This window comes from Numida meleagris, chromosome Z, assembly GCF_002078875.1.
Source record: "Numida meleagris isolate 19003 breed g44 Domestic line chromosome Z, NumMel1.0, whole genome shotgun sequence".
In the NCBI taxonomy this organism is placed as follows: Eukaryota; Metazoa; Chordata; class Aves; order Galliformes; family Numididae; genus Numida; species Numida meleagris.
Genome location: NC_034438.1, coordinates 131,184 through 155,750, shown reverse-complemented (window position 1 = coordinate 155,750; position 24,567 = coordinate 131,184). Strand labels below are relative to the sequence as shown.

Sequence of the window (24,567 nt, the reverse complement as noted above, 5' to 3'; positions counted from 1 at the left end):
CTGCATTAGAATGACAGCGATTACAAATTAATACACCCTAAATGAGGGAATCGCAAATTCCGCTTGGTTTTGAAGTAGGTTTTTTTTTTTTTTTTCCCCCCCACTTTTCATGTGCCCGTGAGCAAACGATAGCAAAATATTATAATGAAACAGCGTTATTTAAGTACAGCTCATTTTTTCGGAGCGTGGCTTTAGGGCAGGACGCATCATTTTGCCACCATCAGTTGCTTATCAGAGCTGATTGAATATAATCTCTGTCTGGAAACGTAAGGTTTGGATATCGCGTGGTCAGCCTGGGCACACCTTGGCGTGCATGCACAGGTCCCCGCTGCCAGCAGGAGCAGCGTGCTGGGATTTTTGGAAGAATGCTTTTATCTTGTGGGTGGCATTTTGGAATTGCCATTAACAGCGAGCAAAGAGAAAGGGATTCTTAGCTTACGGGTCCGTACTTTATAAGGAGGAAGGAGAAGAAGCACGGGGATGCGGCGGTGGTGGTTCTGTGTCTGGCTGAATGGGGTGGTGTGTAGTGTTGTGCCAGGACCCCGACTGTGGCCCCGTGGACGCTGCTCGTGCATCTCAGGGTGTAGCCGGGGTACACAAAGACAGCCGCTTCCATGCTTCCCACCCCCGTGTCCTCTAATTGTGATTAAGGAGAGGAACGCTCTCTGCCTCCCAGCTCCGGGTGCTCGGGAGGCTCCCTGCAAGCGGGCAGGATGGGACCACGCTGCAGGGTTGGCCTCACACTGCTGTGCCTGCATGCAGGAGCTGAATGTTTGGTTGTAGAGAGGAGAGGTTGGCCAGCGCTACCGAGCCAGCTTGGAGGAGCTGAGTGCTGTAGGGGAGAGGTTCCTTCCATTTGTGTCCCACCCTGAGCGCATCCCGCGGGGGCATCCCAAGGCACACCCCCGGCAGGCAGCCGCCTTCGTTCCGAAGCTGGAAGCTAAGCTCTCACCTTGGCAGCTGAAAAACGGAGAAATAACTCCCTCTCCTTTCTGAGAAGTAGCCCTGGTCGGTGGCAGAGGGTCCGAGCTGACGTCTGCCAAAGGGCCGCGTGGGGTGCGATCGGCGAGGGGCGGCTCAGCCGTGCCTCTCGGCTGCTGTAGCTCTTTTGAAAACGCTTTTTGTCATAATCACTGTACGTCTACCTTGTCAGGGCTCCCGAATACTTTTAATAATTCAGAAACGTGCGCGTTAGCTGTCGGAGAGGCTGGATGGCTCGGGGGCCAGACCCAGCCAAATGTCACCTGGAGGAGACGCTGGTGCGTGCCGCAGCCAAGGTCTGCAGTCACGGACGATGCTGGGGATGGCACTGCGGGTAGAGGTTCCCCGTGGAAGAGGTGTATGTGGTGGGCAGGGGGCTGGGGTCTGCCCGGGGGCTGGCGAGGCGCGCGGAGCTGGTGTGACGTGTTCGGGAAGGGTGCAGAAAGTAGGGGCAGCGTGGGGCGTGCGGTGCAGGTTGGCTTCTTCCCGTTAGATCGGCGCTCTCACCGCTCCCAGAAACACACCGGGTCTTGTCGCAGGCAGAAGCAGCTTCTGTTGACTGAATTCCCAAGGAACGTGAAATAGGCATAAATAATTGTCAGCCTCTGCGTCTCGTGAGTATCAGGTCACAAATTTTCACCTTTCGCCGCTCGCGCTTATTTTTTGGCTACCGCAGGAAGGGACGTGTGATTTTTGAAATTATTATTATTTTTTTCCCCCGTAATTCTGCGGTTGCTGAATTGAGAATCTCTTTGATTTTTGGTCCACCTCTGCAAGGTTTTTAGCGCACATGCGTGGGGATGGCGGAGCGCTGCCGGTGAACAGCCTGATGTTTTTTGACAAGATCAGCAAATACCTCTCCCCTACTATTGTAATGAGGAAGTCACTTAAATAACAGACGAACAACCAAGTCACATAAACATATATAATAGAACTATGTAATGAAAGTTTATGCTGCTGATTGCTTGAATCTCTCTTAAATGCACAGAATCATGGAGCACTAAAAGCTGTCATATAAACAATTTTGTTTCGAGTTTAAAATTATTCCCTTTTTTTTTTTTTTTTCTTTCATCTGCTATGATAAACAAAGCCATTCTGTAAGCTTTACAGATCAAACATTTACTTCTAATGGTAAACTACATTTTCTATCTGGAAAGTTGTGTGAGGAGGGCCTAGAAGGGAGCAGAGCCGGCGGCCCCGGGCTGTGGTCGCAGTGCTTGGTGCCGTGCTGTCATGGAGGTCGGTTCCCACGAGCCCGGACGTCAGAGCTGTGATCATTCAGAATGGAGCAGGGCTGGTGTCTGTCGTGGTTTGAAGACCTCGCACCGAAATTCTCCCAGGTAGACAATACCGGAGAGGTGGATGCAATCGCAGTGTGGCTGGAAAGGGACAAAAATTGCATTTCCAGACGTGGAAATAATTTTTGGTGCCGTGGATCTGAGGCTGTCTGTTGTTCTGAAGCCTGTAAAGCTGTCTGTAGACAGCCCACTGAGTTCCTCATGTCCCTCGGAAGGCAGAAGGGATAAGGGCAGCTTCAACAAGACCCTTGAGTCATTTAATTTGATGACATTTACCCTGTGCTATTGTTGGCCAAGTAGAAGTCACCACCAAGCTTGCTGATCTGCCCTCCTGCAGCCAGTGCTGCCTGTATGGCTGAGGGGCTCTGTTCAGTTGTCCCCTGGGGAACATTGAGTGGGATCCAGCCCAATGCCCAGACTGACCTGTTGGTGCTGCCCAGAGCTTCCTAGACTTGCAGCTCTATGGCCAAGCCCCGGCGTGATGGTCCTGCCTGGGGACAAGCTTGGCTCTGGTGGTTGTACTTTGTCCATACTTGGGTCTGGTGGCCCTACCCAGGGACAAGCCTGGCTCTGGTGGTTGTACTGTGCCCATACTTGGGTTGGTGGCCCTACCCAGGGACAAACCTGGCTCTGGTGGTTGTACTGGGTCCATACTTTGGTTGGTGGCCCTGCCTGGGGACAAGCCTGGCTCTGATGGTTGCACTGGGTCCATACTTAGGTTGGTGGCCCTGCCTGGGGACAAGCCTGGCTCTGGTGGTTGTACTGGGTCCATACTTGGGTTGGTGGCACTGCCCGGGGCCGTAGCTAGGTCTGAGTCCACTACCCAGAGCCATGCCCACATGAGGAGAAGCAGCCGAGGTGCTGGCTGGTGTTGGCATTCTGCTCTTTGAGCCAGGTGTGGGTCGAGGTGATGTTATGGGCTGGGTCTTGAGGTGGCGAGGAAGCTCCTCGTGCAAGGTGCAGCACGGCTGTTGTTGGTGCCGCGCTGTTGTGACAGCCGCCGGTTCGTGGTGTGTTTCAGGACGGCTGTTGGGAGCGGTGACAGTCCCTAGCTGCGACCCATTGTTGTTGTCTGTCTGGGTATTGATCTGTTTTGGAAACAGCACTTCACAGGCGCTGCTGTATTTGTGGAGCACGCTGGTGGAATTTGCCTAATCCCCTCCGAGCTGGTTTGTCCAATACAACGATTTTCTCTTCACCTGGTGGAAGGGGTGATGTCTCCGGGTGCTTCTGCCTCGCTGCTCGGAGAGGTTCTGCCCGCGGGCTCTCACTGCTGTTGCAGATCCTTTCAGGACCGTGGGCTGTTTCTAAGGCTTCCAGTAAAGTTTACTTAAAAAAAAAAAAAAAAAAAAAGACCTTTTACAGTTTACATTCATTGTGAAGCAGCTTGCGTGTCCACTGGGATAATTTTAAGGGTCCAGAAATCTGGGGGGGGGGGGAAAAAAAAAAAAAGGAGATCACTGAATTAATTCATGTGTGTAATCCATAGGAAGACAGGGATTGAGTTCTTTTCGCCGTGCAGCGTATAAAAATTGGACTCCAGTGTGAATCCCAGTGCTGGTTTTCCTGAATAAAAGCCTGTCTTGTTCCTAAGGATTTGGGCTCGTCAGATTAACACGGCACGGTGCACTTTTCTCTCTGACTGTACATTTAAATATGATGAACCTATTTGATAAATAACCCGTACAAAGGTTTTGTTATATTAAAAACAGCTAAATACGACTCCTGATCGAATATCAGCCCCGTAATTGAATCTCGGGGGTTCTGGTGCTGTTCATAAAGCATTTGAGTTGTTCTGTGCTTCGTGACGTCAGCCAAAAGCCTGATTGAATTATGTCCTGCATTGTGGGAGCACCTGCCAGTGCCACTAGACTGAAGGGGCTGTCAGCATTTCCATTACAAACCTCTCTGATAAGTTGGGGACTTGGCTCCGGGCGCGGCGCTGGGCTGAATGCGGCCGTGGGAGCCTCCAGGCTGGCAGCAAACACAACAAAACCGCGCCGCTTCTCCCTGCTATGCAGTGTGCTCCCGGGGTGCAGCTCCCGAGGTCTGGCGGGGCCGACGTGCCGCTGTGTTGCATTATTTCTGGCTTTTCCCGGGTCTGTGTTTGTGGTTACTGGGGCTGCACGTGGTGGTTGACGCTGAAAGTCACAGCAAGTGCTCGGTGCCCTGATGCTGCGTTGGGAATAAGCACTCCTTATCTCAACGGAGCCCTCAGCTCCGTTTGGCCTCAAACCTGATTTCATGCAGTGGATATTTGGAGGGAAGGGCAGGAATGAGGCAGATTTGGATGGGAAGCAAGTGGCGTTCATTGCTGGTCGGCTTCTGGACCTGTGAGCGCAGCCCGTCCCTCGCCCTCCCCACCTCTCCAGGATCACCTCCCGTGCTGCAGGACCTCGATGAGAGCCCGTTTCACGTAGGACAGCATCGATCCCATCCGCCCGAAACTCAGAGCGTGCTGATGCAGCCTTTGCAGCACTGTGCAGCCGAGGCTGTGAGCGCTCGCTCCGTGCAGAGCTGCACCAAACCCCCGTGTGTGACTCGGTCTGACTTCAAAACGTGATTCCGCCTTTCAGGCCTGGGATGCTTTTTCTGTGCTGCCTGTTTGTGGCGGAGGGGTGAAGGGGAAGCGGAAGCGAGGATTTGGAAAATAGGTTTTCCTGATCTTTTCTGGGTCACGTGATTTCGGATGTGCCCTTGCTGTCCGGCGTGCTGTTTGTTTGTCATTCTGCATGCGGAGCAGGGGTGTGGGTTTGCTGCTCAGGCCTCTGCTCTCATTTTTTTGGGACCACTTTTGCTCTTTTTACTTGTCTGGCCTCTCCTGAGCCAACTTTGTGGCATTGTATCTTGCCTGATGCTGTCCTTCAGGAAAGATTACCAGTTAAGTCCTGATTAGAGACAAGATCATTATTCTGCAGGATCAGAGTCGTTAGCAAATGCGTTTCTTAACTTTTGTTTTCTGTGTCTAATCGCTTTGTTGACTTAATATTCTTTGGTAAGATTTACTTGCTTAGGAAATACTGTGTCCTGTTGTACAAACAGGAAAATTCTCGTTCCTGAAATGAGATATTTCGTAAACATCAGGAATGGGAGCACTTAATGTATGAACTTGCTTATTAACTAATGGACATTGTCTTTTTTCCCTCTCCTGATTCTCTCATTAATAGTCCATCCTTTTTTCTTCTCTGTCTTTAAACCCAGTCAGCTAATTGGCTCTGGTGGCAGGGCCGTGGTGAGGGTGCTTTGGATTCGTGCTCGTGGTGAGGTTTGGTTCAGTGCTTCGGGCAGTGCTGATGCTCCTTGGCATCTGCCTGCCCGTGTCTGCAGCGTACGTGATGCTGAAAACACGTTGGTACCCAATTAGGAGGTTAACGGGGCAGAATGATGGATCAGCAGACGGCGAGCACCCAGCCCGGAGCCGAGCCCAGGTTACTGCAGCGGGACTGGGTCAGCACCACGGTCACTCCTTACCTCCCTGTGCAGCCCAGTGCCCAGATGTGTGGCAGTTCGCTGTCTGTCTTTCTTCCCTGTTACTGGCTTGCTTTTAATCTTTCGTCAGACTCGTGAATGCAAGCTCTGTAGGACAGAAAAAACACTGCAGTTCATTAAACCTTCATTATCTGAGCACTGTAGGGCAAGATGTAGTCTTTTTGCAGCACAAATCCAGGATAGAGAGCTTTTCCGCTGCACTCTGGAGTGTGAAATGGGGCATGGGGGAACGCTCTCCAGAACATGAGGACTCTCCAAAGTCCAGAAAATGAACGCCATTGGACCACATTGCTGTCTGGGTCGGTCTGTACAGCCTCTGGAGCCTGTGTTCCCACATCCTCCTCTTTTATTCCATGTTTCCCTGTTTGGGGCTCAGAAGAGATGATCTATTTCCAGTTTGGAAGTGAAGACAAGAGGAGTGGAGGAAGGAACTGATAACACTGTAATCTGAGCCTTGACTAGAAAACAAGGTGACAACCCCGTCTGTGGCAGAGAGATTTGATCTGGGTGATCGTCAAGGTCCCTTCCAACCTAAGCCATTCTATGATTCTGTGATTAGTGTGTGCATTATAGTGCCCATCACACTCACATTATCTCAGCACTAGGAGAAGACAGCATTTGTTATACCGAAAATATGACATCTTAACCTTTGGGGAAGATGTGTCTGAGTTTTAATGTGTTCTTAAATGTAAAAAATCTTCTCCGTCCTTGCCATTGGGCGAAATTGAGATGTGTTCGAAAACAGGGCTGCGTCTAATGCCACGCGTAATGGAGAATTACTATTTTCTTAATCCAAAATGGAAAGAGCTTAAATAGAAAGTGTGGGATTATAAAAGAAGCAGCTTTATTCTCTTTAATATAAAGTTGTTTTTTCCTATTCAGCTCAGTCCTATCCCCACGGCTGGAAGGAATAGACTTTGGGTGGCCTCTTCAGGGCGCTGGCTTGGGGTGGCTGTTGCAGACACTCTCTTTTCATGCTGGCTAACGAGGGCTCGGTGGACAGACGCCTGCTTTGTAGGTGGCTGAGCTCAAATGAGATGCATCCGATCTTGAAGATCGCCTGCGTCTGTGAGAATCCTTTTTTTTTTTTCTTTTTTTTTTATTAAACACAAAATCCTTCACTCTTACGTCCGAAGAATCAAGGGCTCGCATCGCTTAGACTTGAAAGCTGTCCTCTCGCTGCAGTGTTTGACGGGATTGTTTACGTATTTATTGTGTTTATTAAAGACTGCCGCTGCGCTTGGTGCTGTGTGTGCTGGGGGGCTGGTGGGCTGCAGTTGCCCTGGATGTGTGTCAGCAGCTCCCTAAGGATGGGGCTGAGGTGCAGGAGGGGAGATGTCCCTGCGTTGCCGCTTTATCTGTTCGAGCGGTGTGTCCTACCAATGGCCTCCCTGCGAGGCTGTTCCCAATGGCAGGCCATGGGTGCACACCTCCATTAGAAGCATCTTTTGATTTTATTCCAACTCGGTGACTAATAGCAGCAGCTTCCAAATGGTTGTTCCAGGACTTCAGATTCAGTCTAAGTTCTGCCTTAAGGTGGGTTTGCTTACATACAAGAGCTGTTTTGCGCTCCTGCGTTCATTGTAGCAGCTGCAAATTATTTTCAGGCTGGAAAGGGTTTTGATCTTTTTCGAATTTAATCGGTTTCCTGAGAGGACTTCAAGGAAGAGCACCTCATGTAGTGATGGGTGGAACTGGGAAAGTTCCTCGTAGCCCATCATCAGAAATTCTGGCCATTGCTGCCTCGTGCTGGATTCCTGAGCGCTGCTGAAACCGCGTTTCCAGGGAATGTTCACACTTCTTGAGTCTGGCTCCTGCTTATTAGAAGCAGCTAATTAATAAATGTGAGGAAGTTAAACAACTGATGGGGAAACGTTTTCTGGGCGTTGTGGCTTGGTAACCCTGTCTCTCTTTTGAGTAAGAGGAAGATAACAGATAACACGCGGAAGGAAGTGGTGGGGGGTTTACATAACCTGCCAGCTCCGCAACTGGAATAAATCAGCGTAATTCTGCCAGCACCCCCAGAGTTTTGCCGTGTTACCCAAGGATCGAGCATTCTTCTGGGGAGCTCTTAGGCTGCAGTCTGACATGTCTGCGTTCTGGTTGGGGCAGTGGGGAGCGTCGTTGCTTTCTGGGAGGAGGACGTGCCAGCTCTTCTGCTTGTGACGATGCCGCCCTGTACTCATCCTTTTTATCTTTCATTGTAAAATTAAAGTACACATTTCCTGGTTGCTTATTTGGCTGAAGCCTCCTTCAAGAGCACATTCAATAATTTGTCTTATTCATCTCCTCATCATGCTCATGGTTATGTTACATTCACCTACAGTAAGGATTCAGTGAGAGAGGAAGAATGAATATGGATGAATCAATGAGTACAAGTGCTGTAAGTGATTTTTAGAGCTGCTCGTATTCAGTTTGACAGTCTCAGATGGAAGACTGTCAAGATCAGGCCCATGTTTTGAATCGTCAAGTGCACTTTACGTGCTTCTCCCCCTGAGCTGGAACCCAGACTTTGGGATGTTGAAAGCAATGGGAATTTTCCTGCTGACTTCCCTGTGAGAAGCACTGGGCTCTTTGTCTGCCTGTGTTCTGCAGATTTGTACATTCCATTGCCCTACCTACTCCTGATAATGAAGGAAATAGGTGCAGGAGTGGAAAAGCGAGATCCAAATTGGCGGGCCTGGAGAAGGAGAGCTCAGTTTGTTTATTTGCTCTTTCGGGCTTGCCCAGAAGAATTATTTTCTCACGTACTCTGCTTTAGACGTTGCTGTTTGATGGGACTGGAACAACCTGTACGCAAGTTGTTTCCTGCCAGTGTTTTAAAGTGATGTAGAAACGTTGTTTCTCTACCAGCTTCACATCAATTTGCAAAGAAAACTTCCCTTTAGAAAAAAACACACTGCCACTCTAATAGCTGATGTGTGCTTTCTATTTCCTTGTCCTACTGTTTGGGTTACAAACATATTTAAAAAAATATATTCACATACACAACATTATTATGATTTGGCTTAAGCATCTGTGGTTATAAGTGCACTTCATTTCACCTAATTAAGTTATTTAGTCATTTACACATTAGCAATGTACTACATATTCCACTTTTACAGGAACTTATTTTAATTATACCCACAGTTCTGTTCTGCTCCATTATAGCCATAGATCAAGCTGAATAATAACCATTCTAAAAGCCATATGCTAAAAGAGATTATGGGTCATTAAGGCCAAATTAAGGTAACATTTCTGATGGTCACAAACAGAAGTCTAACCAACAATTATCTTCTTTTAGGTCCGTAGATGCAGTCCTCTTTGAGCTTTTAAGATGACAACAAGAGGACAATCTCTGATTCCTAATTGTTGGCATTGGTTTTGGAGGTTGCAATTTCTGAAATTAATAAGGTTTGCTAAGGCATAACAATGTTTGTTTGTTTTTCTCTGGTCCTGGTGGTTGCCAGAGGGCTCCCACGTAGACTTGGTCCTCCAGACATTCAGTTCTTACGTGGTTCCTGCTCCGTGAAGCACTGCTCATCCGCTTCCCCTAGCTGCACCGTTCAGCAAAGCTCATTTTCACTGGTGTTGGGTTCTACAGCTTTGGGCTTAACTGTCTTCTGCTGAATAGAGCTGAATCTAATTGTCTCAAGATTAATTTTGACTCGGAGCTTGCACCTAAGAAGCTTACCAGTAATTCCCTTTTGACTGAGCCTCGGTGGTATTTTTCCCTGGAAAGAGCTGAGCTAGAGACAAACTTCCCGCGGGGAGGGACCTGGTGGCGTGTCTGCTGTGCAGGTCAAGGTCTCGCGCTTCTCCCTAGGGTTTGAAGGTAGCTCTCTCTATAACAGAGCCTCTGTGTCTGCTCTGTAGTCGTCAGCAGATGCTAGGTTGCAGGCAGAATTACTTTCCCCACTGAGTGGAGTACCTATTCCCATTGGGCTGAGATAGCCTGAGGACGTGGTTCAGAGCGAGCAGGGCTCCCCAGGGTTGGGGCCGGGCGTCCCGTGGGATGGGCAGGGCTGTGCGGAGCTGCAGGGACCCAGGCAGGAGCAGGGCAGCCGGGGGCTCTGGTCATGCAGATGCTCCTGCAGCCCCTCGGGTTGTCCGCCTGTGTCAGAGAAGGAGCAAAACATTTATTTTCTTGGAAGAAACGCCAGTTCCAAACCAGAAGGATTTCTTTGCTTAAAGACAGCGCTTCTCAATGAACTCGAAACCGTTTTTGTCTGCAGGTTTTTTCCTTTCTTCTCTCAGGAGCATTTCAGCAGACGATTTACAATGTCCTTTCTGGACAAAACCAACTGTTACATACGTATTTATTTGTATGTGTATCTCCAAAGAGCTAGCAGTGGTCATACTGAAGGTGTTTGGTTGGTGCTTGGTTCAAACCAAACTCCGGCAGGAGGACTGGAAGGGGATTGTACTCTTTCACATGCCATTGCACGCCATCCCCTTGTGTTCTGGATTTTCCATGTGAGCTGTGAGGTATTGTAGCATAAGATCCACGAACAGCTGGGATTCCTGTTGTGTCTCAGAAGTGACAGCGCAACTAAAGTACGCTCTCTTATATAATGGCTTTGTTAGAAACGAGTGACCCACATTCTTGAGCTGTTCCCCTTCAGGTGGCTGGCTGGCCACTCACAGCTCATCATCCCGTGGTCTTTGGTTGCCAGTCTTTGGTCTTCCTCTTGAGAGACTTGCATTGCGGAGTGTTTCTTCAGTGCTTCAAACACAGGGATGTTCATCCGTGCCATTTATTAGCGTGTTTAAAAGGAAGCCGGGCCTGGAAGGGAGGTTTAGGATTAGCAGGTCCAGGTGCCTGGTGCTGCTTACATTGCCATACTCTTGTCTTACAGTTTGTAGGATTTTTGATCCAAAAGTTGTCTTGGAATAGCATTCCAGCATCTCAGTCCTGATGGCCAGAAGTCTTATTGTAATGTTTTGACAAAATCTCAACGTGGCCAGTTTACATTCGCTGGTGCCTGTTCCAGCGCTTTGATGGCATGTTCCGTCTCCATCTGTCCCCTCCCAGGGAGCCCTGCAGGAACGTGCCTCTTGGGTGGGCTCTGTGCAGGCTGGGTTGGGTGCCGGGGGTCTGGGTATTGGGGCAGCTGCAGTCTCTGCAGGTAAGAAGGGGTGAAGGGGAGGTTTCCATGCTTTGAAAGGAGATGGTTGGAGGCTGGTGTGCCGTGCCCTTCCTGCTTTTATTCTGTAGAAGCTCCGGGTTCTGCACTTTTTTTTGGGTGGGGGGGGAAAATCCTCCTTTGCAGCTTGTGGATGAAATACTTCGGCTTTCCCTTAGGTTGTAGAAGTGAGGTGGGGCTCCTTTGTGGAAATTCCTAATGCATATACATACATACGTACACGTGCATCTGCGTAGCAGGTTTTTGCTGCTTGTTTTCAAAACCTTGTTGCTAAAATAAGTTAACTTGCTTGCCTAACCTGTCGATTTGTGGGGCTTTAAGAGGACTGTATATGCAGGAGATTAAAATCCATTTCATTATTACGACTAAAACAGGTAAATCCTGTCTCCCGATTGGAGCTGAAATCCTGACCCCGGATGCAGCCGCGCTGCCCCAGCGCTTGGTAGTGAGGACACGGAGTCACGCGCTGTGTGTCTGAGGGTGTGTGAATGGTGGCATAAGCAGCTCTGCTGCTGTTAAACCTTCTTTATTGCTCAGGGTCAAGATGTAATCTATACGGGATTTTTCTTAAACTCTCGTCCAAATCCGAAGGATTTCCACTCAAGGAAAGGTCCCGTTGGCTTTGCGAGGAGAAGGGATCACGCCCATTTGCTGCGTGTTGTCAGTCTGGGTTCTGCTTGTACACAATGGCTTGGGTTGGCTGCAGCGTTACTAAATTCGGTGGATCCATGCCAGACTCATGCAACTAAAAAACTTTTTTGCATTTTGTCACAGAACCCGATAAGTAGTACCATGGAATCGAAAGTGCGCACAATGTGCAAAGTCAAACTATATTTAAAGTGCCTTATTCGCAGAGGAACACCTCTAACCTTTCAATATGTGAATAAGATGTCAACCTAGTTCTGGAGCTCCACCAGGTTTTGACATGATAATGCATTTGCAGTCACTTACAGGCTTGCATTGGTGAAGTGCAATAATTTGCCTATGTTTATTTAAATAGTGCAAACTTTGAATGTTATCACCTTTTTATTTAAGAGAAAAGAGACTCTGAGGATGACATCACCAGAGCATCATGCCTGGCTGGTTGCATGGTGAGGAGGGATGTATTTTAAGGTGCTCCCTGCTTCTTCCCTCCTTTTCGAAATTGAATTGCAGTCTCTCTGAAATGAAGATACAGTTTTTTTTTTCCCCTTAAACTGAAATTTCCGTATCCGTGTCTTATATTTACGGTTATAGCTTTCCTTGCTATATAATTAGTCATCTGAGTAAGCGATCTGAATTTCACACGATGTTATCTGTGAGTTGGAAGAGGATGAATTTCATCGCTGAAAACCTGGCTGTTGATTTAGCCAGCTGAAAGAAAGGTGGGATAAAGGTGATTAAAACCGCTTTTGATTTGCCATCTTAAATAATGAGTGGTTTTTGGTCACTGGAACGAGCAGGGGAATTGGTGCTGAGAAGTGTACATTTTAATTTGAAATTTCAGGAAGACTCCATGGCAACTGTGATATGAAAGGAGCAGGGTCTTTCATGAATCCTTTGGTCTTTGGGTAATCAGGCTTCGTTTGCTTGTTTGTTTTCCGACGTGTGTAAGTTAAATGGAAATAGGAATTCTGTGCTGAGAGAGTCTTAAGTTCATAAACACCATGGCGTTCATTTTCGTGGAAACAGGAACTTTGTACAGAGATGGTTTTGTAAGCCAGAGATTAAAAGATGGGAATGATAAAAAAAAAAATAATAAAAATAAGGTAACAGTAATTAAGAACATAGAAAATTGTGGAAATGTATTTTCTCTAGGGGATCAAAAGCAAGTGGAGTGGTGTGGTGTGGTGTGGAAATAATGTTAATAGCGACAGCAGATAAACCCGCTGTTTTTTCAAGATTTTGCTTTCTAGTCCAGCCATTTTAGCACCGAGTTATTAGCGTTCATTTAAGTACGAACACAGGGAACAACTTCAGCAGTTTGCCTGTCGCAGAAGTTGATATCTAGCGAGAAATATCACTGATGGAAAACCAGAAAGACTAAATAGATATATTTGGCCTCACAGGCAGTCCATTAATTTGCTCAAATTAAATATTATCTTTAAATATTGAAAGGTTAAATGTACACTGATAATGGATTTAGACAGCCATTAAGTCATAATTGCTCTCTAATGTAGTTAGCAAAAGACATTATTTGATATAACTTATTGAAAAGGGACTAAAAGCACCAGGATTTTTTTTCGCTTGCCCTTTTTCATATAAATGTCCAAGATTAAATCCCATTTTCATTTAAGGCTGTGGGACCCAGCAGGGTCCCGGCGCTCAGTGGGAGTGGGGCTGTGCCTCGCAGCGCAGCCGTGCCCGCTCCTCCGTAGCGGTGTGGGGCTGTGGGGGCTCCTCCTGCCCCACACCTGGGGGTCTCGGTGGGCCCGGCATCCCGCTGGGTCTGTGCTGGCTGCTGGGGGCTCCTGGAGCTGCTCCGTCTCCAGCTGCAGCCAGGTGCAGGGAGCCAGGCCTGGGTTACAGGTGCGCTGAGGCCACCAAGTCTTTATTTTGGTTGAAAGAAAAATATTTTTAAACTTTCATAATATTTATCTGCAGACAGAGGTTCCTATCACTTCCCAAACAGACCGGGCCCTCTGAGCTCTCCCAGCCACGGTGGGTGCTCGCTGCGGGCCGCGCCTGATGGGAGCTCTGTGGGGGTTCATGGAGGCCGGGTCCTCCCGCAGGTCAGCCACGGCCCCACGGCCGTGGGGCTCCTGGAGGGATGTCCCCGTGGGGGCTGTGGGTCCCAAGGTGCTGTGGGGCTGCAAGTGCGCCTGGGTGAGTTGTGCCGGGGGGCTCAGCTCTGGGCTGGGGCCTTCTGCCTTTGTTTTATTAATGGACAAATTGCCGTGGCGGCTCTCCTTGCACCATCTGTAATTTTTTCTCTTTCCTTCAAAGCGGCGCTCGTCTGCAGCGCAGGGGCTGTCACACGCAGCACGGAGGTGGTAATTCCTGGATTAATTCGTAGCGTTGTGGCAGTCCGTGGCTGTGGACTTGGAGCTCAGGTCTTGCAGGACTTTCTTCTGTGTCAGGAAGAGCAAGATAAATGTCTGTGTTTTCTTGGATGGTGACTTTTGTTTCAAGCCTGGGAGGGACTTAGTCCTAAGTGGATGTTATCCTGCAAATGGGTTGTTTTTCTTCTCCAGCGATGCTTAATGAGATAATATCAGGTGGAAGACTTGCTTAAAGTGAAGGAAAATGACGTTCAGGATTATAGTGGAAGTAAAAGAGAAAGTCTCGAGAACGTTGTACTGGTTATTTTTTGCTTTTTTTCCATGCAGTTCATGCAATGTAGAGAGTGAATCAGGTATTTTTTAGATTTTTTTTCCTGTTCTGAATTTCAGGAGGTTAAAAAAAAAAAAAAATTAAAAATTACCATAGAATGATTCACAGTGAAAAACTGTGAGAGGTCTGAATTAATTACAAATCACGAGAGGGTGGTACTGAGGAAGAGAGGTTTTATTTTTAACAGGCTTCTTTCCGAAGTCACGGTGCTGTGTGCAGCCGTGGGGACAATGCTTGACCCTTCCCCTTTGGCTCAGCGTGGCAGTAGGGACACGGTGACACTGTGGACAGAAGGGACCCCGCTAGCGGGCTAAGGGTTTACCTATAATACTTGCCTAAAAATGCTGAAAAGCTTAATTGAGTCTTTTGCTCTGTGATTTAAATCATGGGTTTGAGCTGCTGTGAAGTACCGTTGGCTGTCTCTTGTGCTGTGGCGCATGCGAGCAAATAGTTTGCGTTTCTTACAAATTAAACACTGAAACAAACTGTCCTAATGCAGCTGGCAGTTCCTTCAAACTACACTGGTTTAGGGCACTCTTTTTTGTAGGAGGGAGGAGTTTTTGGGAAATGGCGTGTTTTGTAAGAGGCCAAGGTATGGCGAGGTGATGCCCTGCGTGGGCTGCGTTCTTCCTTCTGCTTCAGCAAAGCAGTGAGGCGAGGGTGCTCCCAGGAAGGATGCACGACGTAAAACTCATTAGCTGGAATGGAGGAATGCTTGAAATGCATTTTGAAAATGAACTCTGTGTGGTTAGTTCTGCCCCGTACGTCAGTTCTTGCAGCATTTGACAGGTTTTGGAATGCTCAGGGAATGTTACTTCTGTTACTTAAAATCAACCTGACTGTGAGTGGAAGGAAATTAACTGTCCTGTCTGCAGGGCGTGAAGCAAACAACAGCGGGCAAGAGCAATTGTAAGGAGGTTACATTTCTGTAGAGAGAACATTAGGTTGATTTGTTTTTTTTCAGTGCAGAGCTCTCACTCTTTGTCAACGTAGCTCTTTGATGCTATTGTGCCGTTCTCCATCCAGGCTAGGCTGTGAGCATCCCTTAGAACAAGTTACTGCTCCTCTGCTGCATGGCGTTTCTCATCACTACTGAACGTCCAAGGTCCTTTTCAGAGCAGGTAATTTTTTTTTTTTTCCGAGCAGTTGTCCCGAGCGGAAACCAAAATAGTTCAAATCCTTTTTCCATGTGGGTCCGCTTGTCCCTGTGCCAGCAGCGCTGCTGCTCCGACCTGTTCCTGGGCCTTGCAGCAGATAACGTGCATTGACATGGGGACATTTCCCCTGCAGTGTGAGTAGCTGGACACGTGTGCGTGCCCCTGGCCAGCTCTGCTCATCTGGAGGGGCAGAGACCTGGAGCAGGACAAGGAGTGCGAAGGAAATCCTCTTCTTCCTTCGCGTGAAGTTTGTCAGCGTTGCTGTTATCTTTGTTTTTTTTTCTTCAAAACGTTCGGACAAAAGTAACCAGGAAGCAAGAATACTGTTGTTTTTCTGTCTTTGTCTGAGAAGAGTCTTGTTTGCTATGTTTTGTCATTGTTTGCTTCCCTCCAGCCCCATTCTGGACAGAATTTCCCAGGAATCAAAGTTGGGTTGTTTTTAGAGTAGACCGAGAAAAATATTCCTGAGATTTGCTGCTTTGATTGAAGAGATTTATTGTTGTTAAAATGCAAAATAAAAGTGTTGACGAGTTGGATGCAAGTGAAATCTAGACTTTATTTATTTGAAAAATCCTAATGGTAACGTGGTCTAATCCTGAGCTGCAACCCCACAGCGACTGAGCGAGCCCGGAAGGAAGAGAAGGAGCCCTCCCCAGGAGCTGCAGAGTGCGGTGCAGAACCATGGGGAGCAGATGGGTGGGCAGATCGGGACGCTCGGAAGAGCAGAGGGCCAGAGTTGCTCAGCACAGCAATGAGTCGGTGGGGGGAAGGAGGACAGGGGGCTGCGAGGGTGCAGGAGCTTAGCAGTGCTTGGGGGGGATTTGGGGTTGTGGGAGGGGAGAAAGAGTGTTTGGGGTCAGCGTAGGGGCTGGTGTTGGGCGGTGAGGAGTGGTGCAAACTGGGGAAAAAGACAGTGGAATCCTAAAATGGCTTGAGTGGCCTGGATATCATGGAAGTGCATGGAGGGGAAGCAGAGGATGGGCAGGGAGGTGGGAGGAGCAGTGTGCCTGGCCTGAAGCTGTGGGTGGGTGGGTTTGGGGAGTAAGGAATGATGAACTGTGGCTTTGGGTGGGGAAGGGACTGACTGGGGACATGGATGAAGGTCAGGTGAACGACGTGCCCAGAAGTGGATAGTTATTGCATTGTCAAATGGAGACAAGGCCATGGTCTGGCTTCATGGATTGATGAGGAGGAGGGGAAAAAAAACCAAACAACCAAAACAAGAAAGCGTCTCTTGGTCCCCAAAAGAGAGTGTGGAAATGGAGAGAAGAGCAAAAGTGAAATAAGAAAAGGAACAGCGTGTTGGTTGAGGCTTATTTTTGTGGAGGCAGGACTGAGAAATAACGAGGAAGAGGTTAAAAAACTATGAAATACTGTTCAAATTAGAAGAGTAGGAAAGGATTGGGAAGGGCAGAAATGGGAGAGGAAAAAATTAGCGTCCTTTCCTGAGCTGCAGAGTGGTGCGAAGGGTGGGCTTCCACGACGGCGGCTTGGTGAGCTCACCGCTCGTTCTTTGGGTGTATATCTTCTGCAGGGTTTCAATGGGATGACTTTGAAAAAGAGTGAGAAATGCCTCTCTGTTTGGTATCTCCCTTGTGTTGTGCTCTAGATGTATGGAACTGGTTCTCTGGAAGAGGAACACCTGCATCATGGGCTGCTGTTGGCCTGGGCTTGTCCTGGCCACTGCGGTGCCGCGTGCCCCACGGCTGGTAGCCCGGAAGGAGAGCAATGGTAGTCACGCAGTTACTGCTCCACTTTAGGTGTGCTGTGATTGCTTCTCTAGCTACTGTATGTCATTCATTTTGGATTTAAATATCTAATGGCTCTCATCAAACAACATTTAAACTTTCTATGAAATCCTGCAAATGTTCCTTTAGATCATATTATGAGCAACAATGGCTGAAATGAGCCTGAATGGCAGGGCTGTGTTTCAGTCTCGGTGGTTCTGCAGCTGGTGGTGATGACAGTGGAACACTTCAATTGAACTGCAGCCTGGTATTCAGCAGCTCTCTGCCCATTAAGCGACATATAAAAACAGTATAAATGGTCCGGCACATTTCCTTTTCCACACTATTTTCATCTTAGTCACTGGAGTGTTTCTGTAGAAAATAATTTATTTACTGGGAAGCTAACAAGGAATGTTTTGGTCACTGCGAGCACCAGATGTGGGGCTGGGACTGTGGCGTGAACAAACTTCGCCCAACAAGGGAGCCTTTATGCATTGAGGAGGATCCCACGTGACGGCGGCGGGTCCTGCCCGCGCAGACCTGGCCGTGGGCACGGAGCCATGGTGCAGAGCCACGGCTGCCCCCGCTGAGAGTTATTAGGGCTTGCTTGTTTGTTTGGGTACTGCTGCATTTGCACTGGGGGTTTATGGATGCGTGAGGAGGCATGCTCCGTCGCCCAAGGATATTGCGATGTAGCGTGGACAGATGTCACATTGAGCAAAGAAATCAAGCCGTGGGGGTTGGAGAGCAGAGATGGGATAGCACAGGGGGAGCTGGGGAAGGATTGCTGGGAAAAAATAGGTTTGTTATTAAGAGTGCTATTATGTAGAAGCTGAGTTTTGAATATAGTTGAAATCCTACTGCGAGGGATATTTTAGGCAACGGCAATCGCATTCGTGGCCATAGGTGATCTCAATTCTCCGTCCCCGACTTCTGGGTTTCTGTTCCCTTTCGGAAAGGAATTCGCCCGCCCACGATGGCCACTATCATTAGGCAGAGGAAAACAAAGGGAAGGGATCCAGGGCGGTACCGTGCTTCACCTCCAGAAACACTCAGATGAGATGCAGCAAGCAAACGTTCTTCGTGACATGCGGCGGGCACTGAGCTGAGAAGAGGGAGCAGTTCCTGGGGGGTGCAGAGTGCGGGGTTTGGGGCCGGTGGGAGCCAGAGGAGGCAGGAACCGCAGGGAAGAGGCAGAGAGCACGTGGAAAGCGCGGAGCTGCCACCCACGCCTTCCTGAAGGATGAGAGCGGGAGGACTTCTCGTATTGTTCATTCTTCACCGCTTATGAAACGCTCATCCGAGTCTTCTAAAATCCGACGTTAGCGTGATGAATGCGCCGGGCAAAACCCACCTCGGGGTTCTCTGGGGGGGCTGTCGGGGTGGTATTGTTCCTTGAGTCACCGTCACCTCGTGGCCAAGGGGCCGCCATGAAAATGCAGCGCAGGTCAGTAAAAATGAAGTCGAGGCACGCGCCGATTCCAGGTCGGCTCACAAGTAACCTGTGGCTTCGCTGCTGTTGGCAAGCGCGCGGTGTGGTCCCGAGCGCAGGCTGCGGGCAGGATGCTGCCTCCGTGGCTGGTGTGCGTTTGTGGAGCGGCTGGTCAGCGGGATGCGCTGGGTCTGGGCTGGACGGGCTCGGGGCTCCGCGGTGCCGGGGCTCCCGTCCTTTCCCTCGCCCCTGCCCGCCGCCTCGGCTGTGAGCGGTGGGAGCGCTGGCTGGGAGTTGTTTCTTGACATCCTTCAGAAAAAAAAACCCAACCAACCAGCACCCTGAAAGCAGGAAATGTTACGCTAGTGTTATGTCTATTTTTGAGGGAAGGGCTGTTAATGTAGGAATGGTGCTGGTATGGTGGAGTGAACGATAAAGGCAAGATTATTAAGCCTCTGAAAATTGCTAATTTATTATTTTTCTCACCTAATTTTGATTTATGATGCATGATTATGGTGACACGCGTCTTCAAAAACAAGTGAATTGCTGAGAAATTATTTGCATATTTCTGAACATTTTTGTTAGACCTTCTATTCAACGTTTGCCAGAAAATAAAGAAATAAAAAAACCCAGCCCTCTGGTCCTCTGCTTTATTTGAAGCCTTCAGAGCTCGAGGAAGACTGCGAGGAGTTCAATTTCCATAGCTTCCCTCTACACGCGGAAGGTGCCTTTATCTTCTGCATAGTAAGGATTCTTCCCCGGCTCGGCTGCTAAGTTTACTCCCATGGGAAGCGTATTTGTGTTCGCGTTACCGCACGCTGCATATTGAGAGCTCCAGCGCTTTCATTTATGGAAAGGTTTTAACTCAATATGAACAGCCGCAAACGTGCGCTGAAAGGAGCGCCGGGCGCAGGGTCTGCGCTGTCCTCGGGAAGCCGACGCGGTGCAGCGGGGCTGGTGCTGCGGCTCTGAAGACCCTTGGCGTCCCGTGAGCTGTGCTGGTGGGACGGGTTGGGGTTCCTTTCCGTGGGGTTGCTGCCAGGCAGTGGTGGGCAGGGCTGGGGCCGGTCGGCACCGGCAGCGCTGGGGCTTGGGCTGTGGCCCGTGCCATCGCAAGCGCGCGTGTGCGTCTCTGGGAGAGTTTTTTTGGACCGGCTTCCAAGGGTTGGGTTTGGGAAGCATCCTGCCGTGGCTGTGTGCAGCTGGCACAGGCAGGTGCCGGGCTGTCTGAAAATAGTTTGCACGGAGCTATAAACACGCATCTCCATCCCGAGGACGGATGTGCGTCTTGGTGCACGTGCCTTTGGGCACAGCGGTTTTCTGCTCTTCTCCCAGTTCTGGGGAGGGTGGCGGGGGTCTGCAGCCCCTTGCCGCGGCGCTGCCCTGCCCCATCCTGCCCAGATTCTGCTCCCGCTGCCGTCTGCGGAGGATGTCAGTCTTGCTGGAGCACCTCCAGGTGTCACCAGATGTGAATGAGAGCCCCGATTAGTACGCTGGCTTTCTGTTCTTCCTCCTTTCCTTTTTTTCTCTTTCCTTGTGTTAACGCCCACCTAAGTGCACCTTGCTCTTTGTGTGCAGGAGATAATTTAATCAAAGCGTTCATTCGGGGCTGCTTCCCTCCTGCTCAGGTTGTGCAGAGCTCTCGTTAGCCGTCGCCGTGCAGATTGCGCTCCACCAGCCGGATTTGTGCAGGCATCAGGTGCCCGGCCTTGCAGACAGGTACCTAATAGGATTGAAAGAAGCCATTGCTGGGAGGCAGGCATCGAGGCACTTGTGAACATCCTGCTAAGCACTTCTCTGCACCTTTAAATGCCCTTCAGCTCTGAAAGCCGAGTCTGGAAAAGAAACAAATGAAATCAGTGGCAAAACTGACCTTAGCGTGCAAGCAATAAAGCAGCTGAGTAGAGGGGAAACTACGATCACTTGGAATTTGATTCATACACGAAACAAGCTTGAGACTTGTTAATTTTTGCTTAAGTGCCATGGCAACATACGTATCTGTTCTGCAGCTTATGAAATGTATTTTTGGAACTACTGACTCACACACTTGCATATTTCTGCTGCACTAGGAGAATGTATTTCCGTTTGCTTTCGTGCAGCTCTGCAGCTTGAAATCAGAGCGGTTCCCTCCTGCCGGTGCGTCAGGGTGGGCACGGGGCATTTCTTGCATGGGCATGGAGCACGAGCCTTTGTCTACAAGTCTGAATAGTGTATAACTGAGGCTGGCAGCAAGGAAGATGAAATTATTGCATTTTGCACTGCAGGTTTGGGGGCGTATCTTAGCCCATTTGTGCTTGATTCAGCAGTGACTCTGGAGGACTTAACTTGTGTGGCTGCGAGGAATGAAAAGCCAGGTGCACTGCTGTCCGCAAAACTGATGGCACTTAGTTCTGTGGAGTGGCACTATCTGCCCACCTCGCAGGCTTTTAAAATGAGCTCTGGAGTGCTCTGCAGCGTGCAAAGTGCAACGCACTATGCAAATTAATTGTTGTTATTTCAGTTCTAAGCGGTAAATACGTGCATGCCCTGTCATTTAGAGAACATCAGAGCACAATTACAGATATTTTATCTGCCTAGCAATTTTGATGAGTTTGTCGTACTATGTTTAAACCAAAAAAAGTGGAACAATAGCAGCAAGATAAAAAAAACAAGGCATTTGAAGTGGGAGCATGGTTATCTGTACCTTTCTTTTTAAGACATGAAAAAAAAAGCCTGGGGAGTACAGAGTGGGTACAAGGACCGGGAGCGCTGAGGGTACCCAGACCCTATGGGTCCTGCTGGCCGAGTGCGGTGGTGTAGGGCTGTGGAGGGAGGGGGAAGGGAAGTGGAGCGTGGAATGGTGCCTGTGGAACACAGCAAGGTGGAAGGGCTGGCAGGGTTGTCAGGTGCTGGCACAGGCTGCCCAGGGAGGTGGTGGAGTCCCCATCCCTGGCCGTGTTCAGGATCCATGGAGATGTGGCACTTCGGGACGTGGTCAGTGGGCACGGTGGGGGTGGTGTGGGGTTGGGCTTGGGGATCTTGGAGGTCTTTTCCAACCTTAATGATTCTGAGGTTCGATAGGGAACAGCAAACGTGGGTCATTGCATGGCATGTTCCAGGCAGGTTCCGGCAGAGCGATGCCTGGGGAAGGTCTGTGCGCATTGCGGGGGAGCGGAGTGGGCGCCATCCGGGAGCCAGGGCGCTCGGAGCTGGGTGCAGCGTGGCTGTCCTGGCCAGGAGACGGACAGGTCCCCACCGGCACTTAGAATCATAGAATCATGGAGTTAGCTAGGTTGGAAAAGACCTACAAGATTATCCAGTCCAACCATCCACCCACCAACAATAACCCCACTAAACCATGTCTCTCAATCAACACAGCATCTAGACGTTTCTTGAACACTTCTTAGGGCTCTGTCTGGCTTTCCTTGTATTTGTCACTGGGCATGCCTAGGGGTAAAGAGTTATTTTAGTAGGGAGTGCTCTGGATTGTGCCGTCAAGGCCAGGTGGCAGCAGTTCTGCAGCATGTTTTTGCCCTTCCAATTTTAAACATTGAAACTTACGGAATGTCTTCAACTGATAATTTAACTCCCTACCTACTAATTGGACACCAAGACATGACTTCGTAGCTTCATCTCTTTCCTATTCCTCATTTTATTTCTGTTTCAATTAGTGAGTGCGCCTTCAGCGAGAGGCTGAGATTGTTTTCTATCTGTTACAAGATTTGCCTGCAAGAGAAATGCATTTTATTGCCTTCCTTCCCAAGCGCTCGGATGCCATCCACCCCTTTACAGTCAATGCAAAGCCCAATAGCAATCTCAGTGCCTTTGGTCTGGTTCCGCCGTGCAGCGCTGCTTCCCTGCTGCTGGAGCTGGGGAGGGGCCGTACCCGTGTGGGCACTTCGGTTTTAACAAAAAAATCACTGTCATCCCCAGCTTGCGTCAGGTTTTGCAATTGGAAGGATGATGGCCTTGTGCTGATCAGGCAGCTCGGGCTGAGATGGGGATGCCTCAGCACAAGAGTTTGTTGAGCTGGAGTTCACAGCTGCTCCGTCGTTGGTGGGTGCTTTGCGCTGTGCTCCCTTTGCTGTGATTACTGTTTTTAGTTGTTTAGATATTTCAGTTTTGTTCAGTTGTTGGGAGCTGCTGGCGGAGCGCTCAAGAACTCAGCTCTGTTGAAGGCAACATAAAAACTTGGGACTTGACCAAATACTTCAGATTTTCTAACCGTGCCGACTTTGGCGTGATGTTGGATGTGACAGTGGAAATGGAAGCCCAGCGGTGATGCAGTGTGCGGAGATCTCAGTTAGGGCAGAGATCCCAGGGCTGCAGTTTGATGAATCCTGTAGGCAGCCACCGCGTCCCGGCAGCGCCTCGCAGCTGCCGGAAAATCTACGTTCTGGTTGCCACCGTTCATTGATGATTTCTTGTTGTTTAGTTAATTTAATGCCCGGGTTGACCATTCACACAACTTAGTTAAAATGCTCTTAAGAAATTGTCCCGTTATCCTTAGGCAGGTTAACAAGCTAAGCAGAAGCATCAGTTCTGCTCCTGGAGCCCTCCTGCGTGCTGCCTGCTCGCAGATTAAGACTGGAGGTAAGAAATGTCTTACAAAAATACCCTTTGACTGTAGGCATGTTACGTCTTAACCATCAAATCATGAAGGCTGGAGAAGCCCTCCAAGATCGCCGAGCCCGACCCCAGCCCACCCCACCGTGCCCTCTTACCATGTCCCCAAGTGCAGCATCCCCGTGGTTCTGGAACTCCTCCAGGGACGGGGACTCCACCGCTCCCTGGGCAGCCTGTTTGTGTGTACCTTCATTTTCTAGTTAGCAATTACCCAATGATATTAAAATCATCTTTTCTAAGATGATTTCCAAGTTACTCCTTGGCCCTCCCTCTGGCCTCTGCATTGGCTGCACTTGTTCTACACAAGGTCAGACTGATTGGATTCGCGTCGTCTTGTTCTGTCATTTGTGGGTGCTTCTGGATTCTTACACTTCCCTCAACAGGAGCTGTATTTTGGGGATTAATTACTAATTTCATCTCTTGAAAGCGCAGTCTTCTTTCTTGATCATTTTTCTAATTTATCCTGACTTCTCATTCAATTTTAAATAGATTCTTCATCTTCCTTAGTGTGCAGTGGCTGTCTCCGCACCTCTGGTCTCCCACTCCCTCCTCTCCTAGGGCGAGTGAGACCTTCTCTGGCCTCGGTTGCTGCTGGCTTATTGCAGTCCTCAGTTCTGTAGAGTTCCTCCCAAACCCAACCCAACCCAACCCAGCCTCCCCAAACACCTCCCCTCTCATGTCAGGGCTTTTGGAGAGCGGTGAACTTGAGACACTTTCCCCAAACAGGAACGAGTGAGCCCCATACTCCAGAGCTGCACCTAAAATTCACATGGAACCAAGTGTATTTTTTTTTTCCTGCAATTTGTTGGAAAGATGTTCGCGTGGCATTTTTTTCTCCCAGGATTTTACTCTTGAGCATAGCTCTGCGCTTCGTGGTCCTGGCCAAGTGGAAGTGCAGAAGCAACACAAGACGAGCAGTTTGCCTGCTCACAATTCCAGTCTCATAACATCTGGTATTTCAGGATGCTGAACCTCTGTGCCCGTGCTCTGGGCTGCCGGCTTCCACTGGTGGCTCTTTGTCCTCCCGAGGACACATCTCAGCATCCCCTGCATGGCTTATCCCAGCCTTCGGTGTGCCAGGAGCTTTCTCCTCCTGCCATCCTCTTTCCCCTGCTGCCTTTTATCCCTCAGGCTGCCTGTCCTCAGCCCTGCTCCAGCTGCAGCCTGTTGGTCTCGCTCTTGTAGGGCATGTCCTTGGAGCCCAGGCTTTGCAGGGCAAGAGCATGTTCCAGGAGGAGGGATTTAATATAGAGGGAGCTAAGGCACAGGTCTGAACAATGAATATGAGCTCTCTTGCATTTGTACTGTTTATGGTTGTTATTCCAGAAAACAGTCATCCTCTGTGTATCGCTTGCATTTCAGCAATTACGGTGCTAATTCAGATAGGTAATCTTTATATTTGTGCTGCATTAAAAAGAGGGAACATAACTTATTTTTTAT

At 49.2% G+C, this 24,567-nt stretch overlaps 1 protein-coding gene and 1 long non-coding RNA gene across 2 annotated transcripts in view; both read left to right on the top strand.

Moving 5' to 3' along the window:
- Positions 1–24,567, top strand: part of TCF4 (transcription factor 4) — a gene marked incomplete in the record, with an annotated part of 169,706 nt that overhangs the window by 20,096 nt on the left and 125,043 nt on the right.
- LOC110390386 lies at positions 3,732–16,569 on the top strand. Its single transcript, XR_002433737.1, has 2 exons — positions 3,732–15,327; positions 15,497–16,569. It is a non-coding gene; the product is annotated as an uncharacterized LOC110390386 (long non-coding RNA).